Source organism: Vipera ursinii (assembly GCF_947247035.1).
Source record: "Vipera ursinii genome assembly, chromosome: 1".
Classification (NCBI taxonomy): Eukaryota; Metazoa; Chordata; class Lepidosauria; order Squamata; family Viperidae; genus Vipera; species Vipera ursinii.
The window spans coordinates 66350442-66368285 of record NC_139512.1 but is presented as its reverse complement, the minus strand read 5'-3'; the positions used below and the strand labels follow the sequence as shown (position 1 = coordinate 66368285).

The 17844-nt window shown below is 37.6% G+C and overlaps 1 long non-coding RNA gene across 1 annotated transcript; it reads right to left on the bottom strand.

Annotated features, from left to right (window-relative positions):
* Positions 1-324: 324 nt before the first annotated feature.
* LOC310645708 lies at positions 325-16941 on the bottom strand. Its single transcript, XR_014493568.1, has 4 exons — positions 16721-16941; positions 13185-13306; positions 12060-12142; positions 325-8459 (listed from the first exon to the last, which is right to left on the bottom strand). It is a non-coding gene; the product is annotated as an uncharacterized lncRNA (long non-coding RNA).
* Positions 16942-17844: the final 903 nt, after the last annotated feature.

The following is a 17844-nucleotide window of genomic DNA, read 5'->3' as shown; positions in this document are numbered from 1 at the left end:
TTTAGAAGGTCAGATCCTGAAGTTGAAACAATACTTTGGCCACCTAATGAGAAGGAAGGACTCACTGGAGAAGAGCCTAACGCTGAGAAAGATTGAGGGCAACAGAAGAAGGGGACGACAGAATGAGGTGGCTGGATGGAGTCACTGAAGCAATAAGCGTGAGCTTAAACAGACTCCAGAAGATGGTAGAGGACAGGAATGCCTGGAGGAACATTGTCCATGGGGTCGCGATGGGTTGGACACAACTTCGCAACTAACAACAGGATACACGTAAGAATATCTGAACAAGTTTAAAATATACAACTCAATGATTCTTTAACATAAAACACATTTCCTTATATAGTGAAGGGAAAAAAGAATATTGTACATTTAACTGTGTGTTTTTAGAAAGAAATGACACAGACATTTTAGTGCATTCTCAGCTCATGCTGCTTTATTGCTAAAAAATTATATACAGGTGCAGAGTTTCAAAGCTCATTTTTCAACAATTATTGTTTACAGTGTCAAAAGAATACATTTAACACATTCTTTCCCTTCCCCAAATATGCATAGATATAAAAGCAAGCTGCCATCTGGAAAATATTAGGTATATACATAGACAAATTGTTCATATTGATACTTAATGTACGTAAGGGAGTAGATTATATGTAGCCTCTTTCTTGTCTTTTCTTATCCAGATGAGTTTATCTTAGTAAAAGGGATACCAATCTGCCAATAATTTTGTAGGTTATTTTCAAGACTGAACTTTTGATACCCATTCTTCCCAGGTTTCAAACACTAGAATAACATTTTATTTTGAAAAAAGTATATCCATTTAGTAGCCCAGTCTTAAATCCTACTCTTTAGCTGAAATACCTGCAAACAATCTAAGAAAAATCAATTTTGGAGGGAAAAAATTAGAAATGAGAAACTGTTTATTTCAGTTGTTAAAATTGTTTGCAAGACTTCAATCACAACTTCAGTATGTCTAGTAATATGAAGTTACTCATTACCCGCAAACGATGTGCAGAAAAATATGGTTAGAAATATGTGTAACTGGGAAAGTTACAAAAAATGCATTAATATACCTTAATAAACGTTTATACCTAGACAACAGGTCGAACTTTGAGAAACACTAGTTTCAGATAAGCTAAGACTGTCTTTTTGCAAACTAGTATAATTAAAGATTCAAAGTCAAGATTTCTTTTTAGCACATCTTAATAGGAAAAGTGTGTGCCAACACAGACTGTGCTGCAACAGATATGCTGCTACAATATTTCTATTATCTACATCTTCTGCTGCACCAATTTTTCAAAATTGAGTACTCTTATTAATCCTCAGTCTAACAGGTCAATACAGCTACCCCCTATTTAAATATAGCTTGAATGAATAATAAATATTTCCAATTTTCATAATGTATCATTATTGCTGGTTTCAAACCAGTTCATTTTAATCCAGCTGCCAAAGTGGTGGGGAAAAAACCTGAAAAGCTACACCTGTCTTAGAATTAATACCTGAAAAATATGGACAGCTTACTCATTTTAATTACTCATTGTTTTTTAGCCACAACAGGCTCTAGATATATTTACTATCTCTACTTAAAAATAACCACAAACCCTAAACTCCTTAGATCATTTTTATTGCCCCATTTGGAATTTATGCATTCCTTTTTCTGCGCTCTGAAACTCTGCACCTTTTTTGTTTGTACAACTGCAGCAACCAAGAAACCCAACTTGCCATTAACCATGTTCATATTATGTAGGCTCATGAGCTGCTATGAACTTGGTAAGAGGCCAAGAGGGTTTATTCTACTGATTCCTTTTTCTAATACACAGTTTTGGCGTCATGCTTCATCCCTTCTTTGTACATTTTGCCCCTTTACTAAAGAGGCAGCATGTTGTCTAAAAAAACTGAGAATCAAAGCAGTAAATTCAAGCTATTGGTATATTGGTTCCTATTGCTTCATAATGTATAAATGCATATATCAATTTACTGATAATAGCTATAACACTATACATTTTAATCATGCATAATTAGAATACTATCTCTAAAAAAAAAGACGGTTTGTGAGTCTATGTGCTTGTGCCAGTGGTTTTTCCCACACAAGTATTCCATTCTGATAACTCTGTAACCTCATCTGTCTTCACCTGCATGGAAAAGGATTGAAATATCCAGTCCTTAAGAAATACTACACTTCATGGAATGTTGGTTGTGCTGTGACTTAGAAAACTTGAAAATTCCATCTAAAACCAGCTAGCAAGTGCTCAGATTCAAAGCCTCCATCATTCATTTCCCATGTTCCTAGAATGAAGTCAGTTCCTCTCTACATAATAGCTTTCTTCTCTAGAATGCAAGAAATAGTCACCCTAATCCTCCCATAGCCAACGTGCATTCATTGTTTAATCATTTTTGGATTCCAATAATAAGCCTTTATCTTTTATCCCCCTTTATTAAGAGATACATCAATATATTTATTCCCAAAGCTATGCGCTATGCACAACTACCATTTTTTTCACATTCCTGGGAAAGTTAAATTCCCCTCCTTCTCTACATATGGGCTCCTCTCGTAACCCATCTCAAGCATACAAACTGAATGCAAAATCTCGGTCCAGCTTAGCTTCTCTAAATCTTGAGTGAACCATCAAAGAACTTGCAATCTATTTTCCAGAAACCTGTTTGTGAGAGCTATTTTTTGGCACCTGTGTGTCAACATTGTGCTTGAATTCTTTACATGACTTATTGTTTTTCAAAGTGCAAAATAAAGGAAAATTTAAAAATCCAAAGGGACGTTTATATTAAGAGGAATTTTATCATAAAATTTAGAGAGTAGGTGCTGATTAAAATAATTTTAAAAAATACTAAAATATTTACAGATGAAATGCAAGGTCTATGGAGTCTTTCATCAAGAATAGTAATATTTCAATGAGACTGCAGTCAAAAATTAAGAGCTATCAAGATAATTATTACAATCAAAGAAAGGAGAAACTACACAGAGAATAGGCAGATTACCGTAAGTACAATGAAGAGCCACTTAAGAATTTTCTCTCATCTGAATTGTATTTCAGTATTAAATTTCCAGTAATTCAAATACTATAGTCCCTTATCACTTAGATCAAGACAGTAATGCACTCTAGGATGAGGCTGTGATTCAGATGTTGAAGCAATTAACAACAGTCTTAACTAGTTCTTCCAGAATAGCACCACATTCAAGTCTTGCATGCAATCCTGAGTCCTCATGTTCACGACTCAGATTATGAAAGTAAAATTTTCTACCAGCAGTGTTATAATTTTAGCCTAGCACCAGTTTAGCCAACAGTGAAAAAGATTTGCAAATTAGCTGCTCAAAACATGTGAGCAGTCAAAATTGCATTGATACAGATATGAGATACCTTTAGGATTCTGCCAACAACTATTTAAATAATCACGTAGGCAACTACAGAAAGTGCAAATAATTTTCCAGGGTTAGAAAAATTGTTAGTTTAATGAATGCTTCCTATATTTTTCGTGACCAAAAGTCAACTAAATATATCAATTATTTGTCTACATAAATATTTGATTAATCTTCTGAACATTTTAGAAACTTGTGCTAATTTTCACTGATCAGTATAAATACGTACAGAGCAGAAAGTTCTATAGAACAGGGGTCCCCAACCTCAGGGCCGCGATTGTGGGCGCATGAGCTGTTTGCAACTGGACTGCAGAAGCGATGGGTGAGCGCGCAAGCACGCCCTCTTGCACAAGTTAGCAGGCAAGTGCACATGCACACACATGCTCCATTTGTGTGAACGGCAGGTGTGCGTGCATGCTGCTCGTGCAAATGGAGCTGCGTGTGCACAGTTGCTGGCTGCTCGCACGGAACCATCCCCTCTCCCTGGTCCACAAAGCTGGAAAGGTTGGGGAACTCTTCTATATAATGTGTATAAACATGCATGCATTTGTGTATATGCATTTTATTTTAAAACTATCGTGTAGATAAATAAACCATACCATAGAATGTAGAACAAAAATAAAAGTAAAGCCACTTTCTTTGAATATATGTCCCAGCCTTGCAGATGAATCTGGTCAATCAAATCCTGCTTAAGGCAGATTTCTGCATTAGATTTACAGTTTACTTGGTCTTCAGTATGCACGTGCATACAAAGTTAGTGCAACTGAATTTTAAAGAGGTATAAACTGCACTCTCTAGAATGATGAGGCTAAGAATTTGCCAGGCAGAGTGAACTGAAACTTGCTCTCCAACTTTCAAGTCTACAAGTAGCTTTATAATTTTTTTTAAAGTGAAACCACATCAGATTTGCTTACAAAACAAAATGAATAAAACAATTATACAAGCATACACTGCTTTCAGGGAAATTCACAATTTGGTTCAAAAATTTGGCTCCCCAAACCCCTAAATTGTACCCCTGGATACAACCCAGCCTCAAGGATTCTTTGTTACTTCAGAAATGATGATCAATTATCTACATTCTGTATAAGTTCTCATCAGTTTCATACACAATAAACCTCTTTCCTAATTACATCAATTTTGGAAAATAAAATTATTCTGGAATTTTTGCCAAGCTTTCTTTGCCCTGTAATGTACAAGCACATAGTTTTGTGGTAGAAAGGAATTTACCAACCTTTTAATGAGAAATTCAACTTCCTGCAACACAGAGCACAGCAAACCTATTTGGTTAATACCATTTATTCTACTATACAATTCTTGCCAATGCAAGTTAGGTCCTATTACATGCAAACAGTTATTGCTACTAAAGTTCTATTTATTGTCATCTTATGGCTTTATTTGCATCAGGGATTTTTCCCCCTACATACTGTGCTATTTTGCATTCCAGTTTCAGAGGTATTTTTCCATCAATTCTCCCAATCATCAGCCCCATTTCATTCACTTATACTGCTGTTCACAAGAGAACCCCGATAAAGCTCAGGCCTTCACAATTCATCTCCAAACGACACACCTTGCCACTTTCATGAGAAAATAGAGATCTTTAAAAGTAATTCTGCAGTTCTCTGGCTTAATAGTTAAATTATCATTATGTTTTGCCAATAAAGGAATACAAAATCAGAGACATCTTTTCTCTCATCAAGGTGGCCATTTATAGAGATTAAAAAAGAAAGAAAGATGCAGTATCCCCTTTAAGCTAAAAGTAGCATTTAAACCATAATAATCTACAAAGAACTAGTTTTATAACTTAAAACTTGACTTGTTTGAACCAAAAATTAGGTTTTAAGTAAATGAGTTACCTAACTGAAGCAGTAATTTCAGAAAAGGGGAAAAAACCCCTACTAAGATTAATTAGTGTAATATAAAGATAGATATTTGGATGCAAGAAATAAATGTGACCAAATAATTAGTAAGAAAACTCCAGCAAATGTTTTACCTAAATTAGCGAAGTAAGCAAAAATTTGAGATTTTAATAATGAACTATGCTAATAACTGAGGTGCATTCAAATTAGCTGTACAGTGACAGCATTTCTACTTTAGTCAATTTTGCAAGATGCTACTCTTGATTAATAGCTGCCCCATTGGCAGATATATGCAAGCCCCAATCTATCATTCAGTTTCTACAACCAACAGTTACATTGTAAAAGGTTACCCATTCCTGTATTACTGCAAGCACAAAAACAACCAACAAATCTCATTCAAAACATACCAAAACGTTTCATGGAAAAAAGCATGAATGGGCAAGACTAGTCATATGCTTATTCTAGTCCCTAAATTTAAGAAGTTACACTATGAGTTATTTTTCTCATTATAGCAAAATACTCCATGATTCACAAGGGTTTTTTTTAAGGATTATTATTTCTATTAGGGTTTTACATGCAGTTTAAGTGCACTCAAAATATACCTGGCTGATTAAAAATTATTTTCATGCAATCACTATGAAATTCACATCTCACTGATTCTATGCATCAGTTTCTTCTACCATTGCCTAGAAAGGACACTGCATCTTTAGACCATGACCATAACCATGTCAGTTGCCTATAAGTTACATCATCAGCTTCATTAATTTGTCACTCTGAAATTGTAAAAAAAGTACTACTAGGCTCATGCACTGATCCTAACATGGCACTACAGTTTTGCTACAAAGCACTAATGCTTATGGAACTATACACATTTTAAAATGGAAGACATTGGTGATTTTGTTGTTCTCAAACAACTTGTAACATTTTGTCCACAAGTATTAAAATATATTTATATGTATATATTATACTATTGCACATGCCCCATATTTGCTTCATCTTTCAGATGTGAAAGATTTCCTGCCAAGGTGGACAACAGATGAGTATGTAAAACTAAAAAATAAAGGCAATACTGCCTGTGACTAGTACTGTTAAGGAGATGCTCATGGACAGCTACACTGTAAAATGATTTCCCGGGCATATAGAGCAGTGTTGTTTTTTTTCTCAAATGCTAGGTTTACTCTTAATGCAGTCGTATTCAACAGAAAGAGATACATTATTACAGTGGCATTTCGTGAGAAAGGGGATAAAGAAGTGATTTTCTTCTTAAATACTATGAACATTTTCTAATGAATTTGGGGAAACTAAATTACATTCCCACTCTGTCCCATTGTACTGTATTATCTTCCCCACAAAATATCTCTGAGGTATAAATAGCTAAAACAAAATCCAAAAAACTGATTAAACTCATGCTGCTTTCCAACTTTTAGTAAGAGTTGCAGAGAACAGCTTCATTAAGATAGGTTTTACTTCTAAAACCCTGATGAACCAAATTATTTTAAAATTTAAATTTTGTATGAATAAATTGCTAAGTTTCACATCTTTTTGACTATTAAATATTTCATTTTTTGTCCTGTAGCTATAGATTTTAAGCCCTCTGAAAGTGTTCTACTGAAACACTTTTAAAAAAACAATTGTACAGGTAAGTCCGTACTTAGTTCTTACTAACCATGCCACAGTTACAATGGTGATGAAAAAGTAACTTTACAACCAATCCTCACATTTATGACATTCGCAGGTCTGTAAAGCAAAGGAAAGCTGAAGTAAGATCACAATGACAGATCAGTTTCACTTAGTGGCTGCTCTGCTTAACAACCAAGATGCCAGTTCCAATTGTGGTCACTAAATGAGGACTACCTGTACTTCATTTGTATTCAAAAAAGCAAAAAAATAAATGTTTGCACTTTTATCACATATAAGCTAAACACAACATGATGACAACCAAATACAAAATGCTTTGCTAGGTACATTCCCCTTATTAAAACTATTTAAAACATACAAGCATCCCAAATGTTCTTCTATCAGCCACTACTTTACCTCTGAAAATAACATGTGCCCTCAATCAGCCAAAAGCATTCAACTTTCTTAGCTATGACTAACAATTATCAAATGTACTTCCTTTAGCTGAGGATATTGTTAAAACTATTAGCAAACCTAACTTAACATTTTAACAAAACTGAAATAAGGTGCTCCATGGCTCAGTAAGGAAAGAAGGCATAGGCCTCTGCACCCATTGTGGCAAAAAGCAACGTTTATCCCAGCTTGAAACAGTCTGTAGAAACACAACGCAAAGAATGTTCTGCAAACAAGTTTAGAAGAACACAATATCCACCTTAACTCTGGGTAACGTATTGAGAAATAAGAAGCCCTTCCTGAGCATGTCTAACTTTTGTTCATGTTAAGCAGTGGAAAGTTTTACGTTACAAGGTTATACTGGCATTGTTGTTCCTTTCAGATAAAAGCCTGGATAGTTAAGTCATTGTACCTTTTATTGTTGAATTCCTTAGGAAAGAATTGGGATACCAAGTAAATTCTACTGCCCCAAGGCTTGCTTTCTATACTTTTAAGTCTCCAGCATTCATTTTCTGAGACATATTATTAATATCCCCACTTTCCAGCTTTTAAGTACATTCAGTTGTACATAACTTGACTGATGCAACTTTACACAGTTGTATCAAGATTTGCTTAAATCTTCAATTAAAATCTAATTATAAACTGGCTCTTTTAGGAAGGAATTTTTTTAGTGGAAAATCTTTCAAACTATTTCTCTTTTTTCCTTTTACAACGTATGGACAGTCTGTTCCTTCTGCCACAATTTTTCATCAAGATTTCTGAGACAATATTTCGAGAACATACCGATTTGTTAGGTTCTCCAAAGATTTTTGCGGTGAATTATTTTACTAAAATATATCGAATGAATCAAAAGTGTCAACAAGAATTGACAATTGCTTGTATTATATGCACAATCACTTTTAGAGGGCAAAAACCACAAGCAAAGGCCTGGTTTACGTGAAAGTCTATATATTCATTTTAGTTGCTTCTTGCAAGGGTTGTACTTTCCATCTGTATAATTCAGCTTCATGTGGTAATTTTTTATGATGAGGAGCTGTAAAAGAATCAAAGCAGCATTTCTTCATTTCCATTTCGTGAAATAAAGGAAGAGTTTTCTTCAGAAGATGGGCATTCGTGAATAGCAACTCTTTTAAGAAACAGTCTCCCCTGGATCAAAAGGAAAAGACCTGGAATCAAACACACACAATTTATTTATTTATATCCCACCTTAATTATTTTTACAAAAAAACAACAACAACCCTGTAAGGTGAGATAGGCTGAGAGAGAATGACTGGCCTCAGATCACCCAGCTGGCTTTCATCGACGAGGCAGGACTTGCACACCACCATCTCCTACTCTTCTAGCCTGGAGCCTTAACCACTAGATCAAGCCAGCTCTCAACTAAACTGGCTCTTAATTAATATAATGAATCTGAAAACAATATTTCATTTGGTAAAAACCTGGCATTTTAACTCTAGAAAATAATCTGCAGATGAATTTTAGATAATGTCAACAACTGGGGTATTGTGCCATTAATTATGGTCACATTCTGCTCACTTTTAAGGCTCATTAATTTCCCATACACTGCAAGACTACTTTATAAATTAGAATTTGAAGACTCTTGTTTGCCTCTTGATACATAAATATCACTGGAAAACAATGCCATGAAAAGTCACTATGGAAAATAAATCTTATATCTATTGCATGTAGCAACAGCAATAGCATTTAGATTTATATACCACCCCATAGCACTTTATAGTACTCTCTGGGCAGTTTACAATGTAGAAACATTATTTGCATATGAAATATATTGTGATAAATGTACAACATAAAGTGGTATAATGTTCTAAAATAATCTACTGAGAACAACTGAATTGAGATCCAAAAGGCTTATCATTTGGAATGCAGGAGAGGCGTACTTTAGGAATTAATGCTATTTAATTGAAAGCTTGCTATGGAATAAAAGACAACAGAATTTTTTTTAATGAAAATGATAGCAGTCTGTAAGCCACTAACAATATTAAAGACTGTTGACTTTCAATATAACCTATATTGTGAGATTGTAAGCAAAGACTGCAGAAAAATGATGCATTTTCAAATGACAGTTTGAACCAATTCCAAAACCGACATACTAGTTTTCCATCCCAGCACTTTTTTTATTTCCCTCAATGGTCTTCAAAAACTTTTGAAGTTTAATAACTATAAAGGCATAGTACTCCTTTTTGTACTTATTGTTAAGTGTGTTCAAATGTTTTACTTCCATTTACACCTAAACAAGAATATTTGTATATGCAAAAAAAAAGAAAAATTAAAAGTGCTTAGCATTTATAGTCAACATATCACTCAAGCAAGACCATAAAAGGCAAGTGTTAAACCTTCGTGGGTGATATTTTGTTCGGAAAGGTTATATCCATTTATTGTTTTAGGCCTACATGGTATAGAAATAAACTGTTATTAATAGATAATAGAGATTCTTAAAATTCACTTCATTCACAAAAACAAAAGTTCCCTAAATGATTTTTGCCCATTCTGTCGATGTTGGGAATCTACCACAATAGAATTCCTGACAAATTACCAACTAAGAGGGTGGACTCTTTTAAGTGATTTAAAGATATAGATTAAAGATATAGATCTAGATAAGATATTGATATAGATCAAGCTTGTTTATTTCTAAGTAAAGGTAAAAGCCTTTAAAACACTAAAAATTTAACCATCCTAATAAAAAGAACATTGTGGAGAATTGATGGAAATTTTACTGAAAAAAGGGTACCGCATATCAAAGGTATGGTAGTCTTATCTATCAGACTATTAACTGTTTTGAAAAATAATGATTAGTCTGATATAATTTGCCTTTAGTTTAAAAGCATTTAATTTAAAACAGATTTTTTACAAAGTGGCCTTTTCACACTGCTAAAAATCAAGTCTTAAAGATCTGAGAGTCTTTTGAGTATCTGAGCTCAGGCATTCAAGCTCTGGCCATCTCTGGCCGTGACCAGGGGGGCTTTTGCCCAGGTTCGCCTGGTGCGCCAGTTGCGTCCCTATCTGGACCGAGATGCCCTACGCACAGTTACTCATGCGCTCGTGACCTCCCATTTGGACTACTGCAACGCTCTCTACATGGGGCTGCCCTTGAGGACCACTCGGAGGCTTCAACTGGTGCAGAATGCGGCCGCGCGAGTTGTAATGGGGGTCTCCCGATACTCCCATGTAACACCTCTACTCCGCGAGCTGCATTGGCTTCCAGTTGCCCTCCGGGTGAAATTCAAGGTGCTGGTCATTACCTATAAAGCCCTACATGGCTTGGGTCCGGGGTACTTGAGGGAACACCTGCTGCCAGCATCAAGTGCCCTTCGTCCAGTGCGCTCCCACAGGGAGGGTCTGCTCAGGGTCCCACCGGTAAGATTGCCGGCGGGTAACGCCCAGGGATAGGGCCTTCTCAGTGGGGACGCCTGCCCTCTGGAACCAGCTGCCAGTGGAGCTGAGGACTGCCCCCGACCTCCGTTCATTCCGCCGGGGCCTGAAGACCTGGCTCTTCGAGCTCTCTGGCCCAGGCTGAGGATTAATTTATTTTAATTGGGGTTTTAGTTGCACAGGGTTAAATTTAATCTTTTTTAAACTGGTTTTAACTTTTGTATTTTTGGTTTTTAATTCCCTGTAAACCGCCCTGAGTCCTCAGGGAAAGGGCGGTATATAAATGTAATAAAATAAAATAATAAATAAATGAATCTGAAGCCTGGACTAATGCAATGCGCTCTACATGGGGCTACCCTTGAAAAGCATTTGGAAGCTACAACTGGTGCAGAGTGCGTCAGTTCAGGCAAAATATGGGGCCTCTCGAGTGGCCCATGTTACACTGCTGTTCCATGAGCTGCACTGATTGTTGGTTTTCAAGGTGTTGGCTATTATCTTTAAAGTCCTTCAAGGCATGAGTCCAGGTTATTTGAGGTATTGTCTCATCCCAATGGGACAAGCCCACCCCACCAGTGCCAGCAGAGAAGGCATACTGGAGATCTTGTTGGTCAAGTAATTCTGGCTGGTGGGGTCCAGGAGAAGAGCCTTTTCTACCATGGCTACAGACTTTTGGAACATCTTGCTCCTCGGAGTGAGCTCCTCTTGACCTTCTGTAAGGGCTTGCCAGTTGGCCTGGGGCCCCAATGGACAGTATCATGCTGGAGGTGGCTGATAGACCAATAACAGATCCCACTCCCCCCCCATGTATGCTGCTCCCTCTCCTACCATCTTTTAATTATAATTTGTATTATTATTATTACACACACACACACACACACATATATATATATATATATATACATATACATATATATGGATCTTTGGTCATTTGGGTTGAACTAAAGGTGTAGGAGCAACGTTTCGACGGAATCCCATCCGTCATCATCAGGCTGGTGGCTTCAGCTTCCTTCTTCTGGGAGAAGCATGTGGCTGTTTGTTCCTATATATATATATATATATATATATATATATATATATATATATGTATGTATGTATGTATGTATGTATGTATGTATGTATGTCTACTATGATTTTACTGCTTCTAACATTGTAATCCATTCAGTCACCTCATGGCGAGATGGCGAGCAAACAAATATAATAAAATAAGTATCAGCACCAGCATCAAGCTGCTGATAATACCAGAGGTCCAGATTACACTGGAAGGTTTTAAAAATCTCCTGAAAGAAGCTAACAGCAAACAACTTCCACATCATGCCAAGAAAACAACCAGTCCATAACGTTACCAAGAAGCAAGGTTAGCTTGAAGGAATTTTTACCTTTAGTGACGAATCATTCCTGGATGTTCTTCCCTTTTGGACGATAGGGACATTTGCTTGCTTCCAATTCCATTACAATTTCTCTGCGAATATAGATTTTTCATAAATTATAGAAAAGTCATAATGAAGATATTCTAAGATCAACTTCTAAAAAATGAGATATTAATATAGACTAGGGTACTCCAACACCCGATACACGGCCCAGTGCTGGGCCACAGCCCATTGGGAACCAGGCCGTGGAAGTGGTGGGCGAGTGCATATATGTGGTCCACCGAGCTGGAAAGGTTGGGGACTGCTGTTATGGAGGAATGTGTTCACAGACCATATTTTAAGCTATTTGTAATTTCACTTGTACTTCCTCCATTCTATATCTGTACATTTGGTTTATTTTTCTGGAATATATGCATTGCATCTGTTAAATTTCATTGTTATTTTTATTCATTTCTCTAACCTATTGTTTTTAAAGGAGAGGAAGGAATTTGCTATCAAATTTATCCTATCTAATTTTCACCTGGAAATTTGATAGGCATTCTCTGTTTCCTTATTGAAGTCATTCCATTTAATACTTCACTCCTAACTTGATGAGGAATTACTAATTAAGTACTGTTTAAGTGTGATTTCTCAAACCAGCTATTCTTTTATTTCTCATGACATCCAGCCTAAACAATACAGTAGTAACACGCTAAAGCAGAATCACATGGGGTACCTCACTTAACACTTCACTGAAATCAAGGCATACTAGTCTATTTCATTTTCCAATCTAAAATTAGCCAATGAAAAAATGAGAGATTAGTTTGACAAGATTTCTGAAAAATGCATTATGATTTCATAATTACTGCAATGTTTTAAGATGTTTACAGATCTCTTTCAGATCTGCTCTAGAACCTCCCCGCTTAACAAGAAGATTGACCATTCTGACATTTCCTCTTTTTTTTCTTTGAAGGTATGAGCAAATTTTATCCAGCACTTTGCTAGACTTTCTCAAATATAATACATAAAAGTTTGGCATGTCATCAGCAAATTCCTCTAGCACTCTGGGATAGATATATCTGTTCCCAGAATCTTAGGGAGCTGTCAAATCATAAAGAAGCAAGCCACACAATTCCATGGACAAAATGCACTTACCCTTTCATTTCATGCTGCAATGATCATTTTATCACCAAGAACTTTTGCCTGTAGCTTTCAGTTAATGCAAGTTTTGACTGCCAATCACTATGATATATGCACAGATCTGGAGAGGCATGAACCTGGAGGCGAGAACAAGATATTAAAAGACATTTTACATACTGTTTTTCCTATCTGGTAACCACTAAAGACCTCTACGGTATTCCTTCATATTGGAGCACATCTCAATAGATATACATTAAAATCATAATGAACAAGTTTTGACTTTATATTGAACCTTTGAAATGCGAACAGAATTGAATAAGCAGAAAGGTGACAAACAAGCCAATACTGGACTGTAAAAAAACAAACATGAATCATAAAATTCCACTTTACTTATTTTGGTCATGTCGTTCGATCAAACTCACTGGAAAGGCAGTTATGCTCAGAATAGTCAACAGTAAAAGGAAACGATGTCACCAAAAACATGGTGGTTAGATACCACTAGCCAGAGCATAAAACAACTGAAAGAAGCTGGAAAGATGGAAAATGTGGAGAGAACCGGTTCATAGAATCTTCGAAAATCGGACTTGATTGAATGGATAGCATCTTCATCAATGTTCCCGAGAGCTGATATGAACACCATCATCCTACCAGAAATATACAATCACATATCCTTATCCATAATTTGAATATGCAATTGGTAAATAATGGTTTGTTAAAATCTTAGCATAGTCTGCATAAATAGTTCTGGCTTGTATTTTCTTTCACCTTCATCTCATGCAACAGTATCAGAATTTTCTAATCTCAGTTATGTAGTGTTTGCATTTGTCTCTGAAGTTGGACAAGTAAGTAATTAAGGAGCTGTACTGAAGGGGGGGAGGAGTTCTAGTTCCCAGTGCAAATACATCCTTAGTTTCTGAAGCCTACCTTTAAGTTTGGGAAAAACTGGAGAAGGAAATATTATGTATGCCATATTGAGCTCTTAAAAGAACAGTAGCATATAAATCTAGCAAATACGTAAGTCGCCACACTAAAATGTACACTATTTTAAAAAATAGATACACATTCCTAAGCCAAATTTACCATTGACTATTCCTCCCTAAATGGTTTACTGGGTCAGGTCCCCCAAAAAGCAATGGTCAGAGTGGAATATTATAATTACAGAACTACTAGTTTCATATTCAACTTTCCTTCAGAAGTTCAAGGGGGGTGGTTTCTCCTTAATTTTATTCTCTATGGCAGAATATATGGCCCCAAATCATCTAGTTAATTTTTGAGGGTAGATTAGAATTTCGGCCTTCCCAGTCTTTGTCCAACAACTTATGTGTAAACACAGGTTTACCAGGATAGTCCTTTTTGAGATTTTTGTGCCCAAACAGTAACATAAAATAGAAAGTTGTCCACTTGTATTATTTTACAAAAGACTATTTTAATTTTTTTTAAAAAGGAATTTATTCATTACACATATTATAACAAATACACATAAAATAGTCTTATTGGCCAGTTTCAAAGTTAAATCTCTCCATGACTAAGCTTACAAAATATATTTATAATGCTCCTAGAGTGTTACTAAAGTAACCACATTAAAAATAGGGACTGACTCTGTAGAGAAAGGTTTTTCCACGGACTGGAGAGTGTGTGGTTTTGTGTGCTGCCTGCATCTCACAGATGGGGCTTTGCTTGTTTGTGCGGACCAGTTGCTGGCATGCTACGGCCAAGAACTGGTCCACAAACTGGGGGTTGGAGACCCTTGATCTAGAATATTGTCCACTGCTCTGATCTCTACAATGAACCCCCCCCAGACAACTACAGTTTTTAGTTTCATTAGTAAGACTAGTAAAAATAACTGCATATAAGTCCTGTTTCTCTGCATCTGTTTCCTTTATTCAATGATATTTCAGCAGTTGAATAAATAAAATTCAGAAGTACTCATTAAATATATTTTGGCACTATCTACTTCAATAGATGCAGCTGCTTTCAGAGTACATGCTAATGAATACAGTGCACATGAATCTATTCAAAATACAATTCCCAGCCATCTGCAGAATTCTCCAACAATTCTTACATCCAACAAGATCTATTTCATAGATGTTTCAGCATTTTCTAAAACTAGTCATTACTGACTTCCTTACACATAAGCTCATTGTTCCTATCACTATGTGTTACTCCTATAAATATGCATATTACTAGAAACTATATTGAAAACAGGAATTCAAAATGGAAAAACACTGACATGACATTGAAATATCAGTTGAAAAAATATGTCTGCCTACATTTTGCCTTCCTACCCATCCCCATCCTAAATTCCAATTCCAAATCACAAAATATTGCAGGGCTGTAACAAAGTGTAATTCTGAATCCAAAGAAAACAAAAGAATAGCCACTAATCAGGTTTCATAAAATAAAGGAACAGCCCACACTTATCAATATTAAACTAGGAGAGGAGTCACTATACAAAACACCATGAACAAAAAAATATATCAATTTGGCAAGAAAATAAGACATAAAACAAAAGTCTGGGATAGGAGAGAAAGTCTCAACTAAAGCCTTCCTGTGAACCTTGAATCGGTAGAGATAAAAGCGAAAGCCAAAAAAAGTCTGGAGTTTCACATATCAATGTATTTATACCAATAAATCAGTTATAGGTGGTTCTCGACTTACAGCCACAATTGAGTCCAACATTTTTGTTGCTAAAACATTTCAGTGAATTTTGCCCCATTTTACGACTTTTCCTGCCACAGCTGTTTAAGTGAAGCACTGCAGATGTTAAGTTAGTAACATGTTTGTTAAGTGAATCTGGCTTCCCCCGTTGACTTTGCTTCTCAGAAGGTCACAAAAGATGGTCACAAGACCCTGGGACACTGCAACCATGGGAAATATGAGTCAGTTGTCAAGCGTCCGAATTCTGATCACATGAATATGGGGATACTGCAAAGGTCATCAATGTGAAAAACGGTCATAAGTCACTTTTTTCCCCAACGCCGTGGTTAACTTTGACTGGTCCCTAAACGAACCGTTGTAAATCGAGGACTACCTGTATCAAGCTTGCCCAAGCGTGACGTGCGCGATCCAACAAAAACTCCCCACACCCCACCCCTCTGGCTTTCATTAGCTATCCTAGTCGGAAAGGCTAGCGGTCCCTTCCTCGCAGTTGCAGAGCTCAATGGCACCCGGCAAGGGCCACGTTCAACCAAGCTCCGTTTTCCTCTCCAGCTCCAGCAAAAGCAAAAGCCAAAAAAAAAAAAAGCTTCGTCTGTCAGATGCTACCCTGGCGCCCATTACGTTTGGCACCTTAAACCAGCGTTTCCCAACCTTAGGAACTTGAAGATGCGTGGACTTCAACTCCCAGAATTCCCCAGCCAGCATAGCTGGCTGGGGAATTCTGGGAGTTGAAGTCCACGCATCTTCAAGTTCCTAAGGTTGGGAAACGCTGCCTTAAACCATGGAGGAAAATAGCCGGGAGCAGTTTGGAGCCTAGGTCGGAAGAAAAGCTAAAAGGTCGGTTCGATAATCCTGGAACTAGTTCTAATCAAAGGGCGCGATAGCGAACTCACACTGGGCGCAGATCCCCGTTCACCCCGCGAATGAGGCCGGGCCGAAACAACTCCCGCGCCGAGTCGGGTTTAACGTCCAACAAAGTCCAGCGCTCGCAATTTCTCTTCGCCGCAGAGCTTGGGCTTTTCCCGGTCTCTCACCGCAGCTGAGGCCCCCTGGGCCGCAGCCCGCAGCGGCACTGGCTCCACTTCTTCCCCTCACTCCGCCATCTTCCCCTCCCTGCTTGAAGTCGTCCAATCGGAGCCCGCGCGATAGGATCGCGTTCCCGACGCCTCTGCTCTTCTTTATTGGCCTGGTCTCTTATCGGTCACCTCCCGCTTTTAATGTTGATTGGACGGCCGACCGAATCCGGCGCCGCCTCCGCAAACCCGGAAATCCGATTGGCCAAGCGAAGGGGTGGGGCACGCCTTGCTGCTTCTGGAATTGCTCTGCCGCGTCGGTGGGTTGGAGGTTCGTGGCTTGGTCTGTTCAGCCATTCCCAACGCCTTCGAGGAAGAAACGACCTGCGGGATAGTGGCGGCCGAGTTATATTCGAAGCGACTCGGAGCAGAGAAGGAGCGTTAGTCCACTGGGCCTGCGCTGCTATTCCCGCAGATATGCCTGCATTTGCATATTTTGCGCTCACTTCAACAGCCACTCTCGCATGCGCACCACGTTCTCATACCAGTAGTCCCAGTTTTGGAATTGAAAAAGCCTGACTCGGATTTTGTGGGGGGTGGGGTGGGGTGGGGCGACTGGATTCAAACGCCGAATCGCAATGTGGATCACGGTTCAGCATGTGGGGTGAAGACGTTCGTGGTTTGGAAGCCATCGATTGTAGCATACGGAAACTATTGTGTGAGATCACGGCGAATGTAAGTTCACACATACAGGTAGTCCTCGATTTACAACAGTTCATTTAGTGACCTGTCAAATGTTACAACAGGACTGAAAAAAAGTGACGTGACCATTTTTCACACTTAACGACCATTGTGGCATCTCCATGATTATGTGATCAAAATTCAAACGCTTCATAATGGACATGATGATTATAGTGTCCCTGGGTTATGTGTAAAAGGGACGCGGTGGCTCAGTGGGTTAGGATGCTGAGCTTGTCGATCAGAAGGTCGGCAATTTGGCGGGT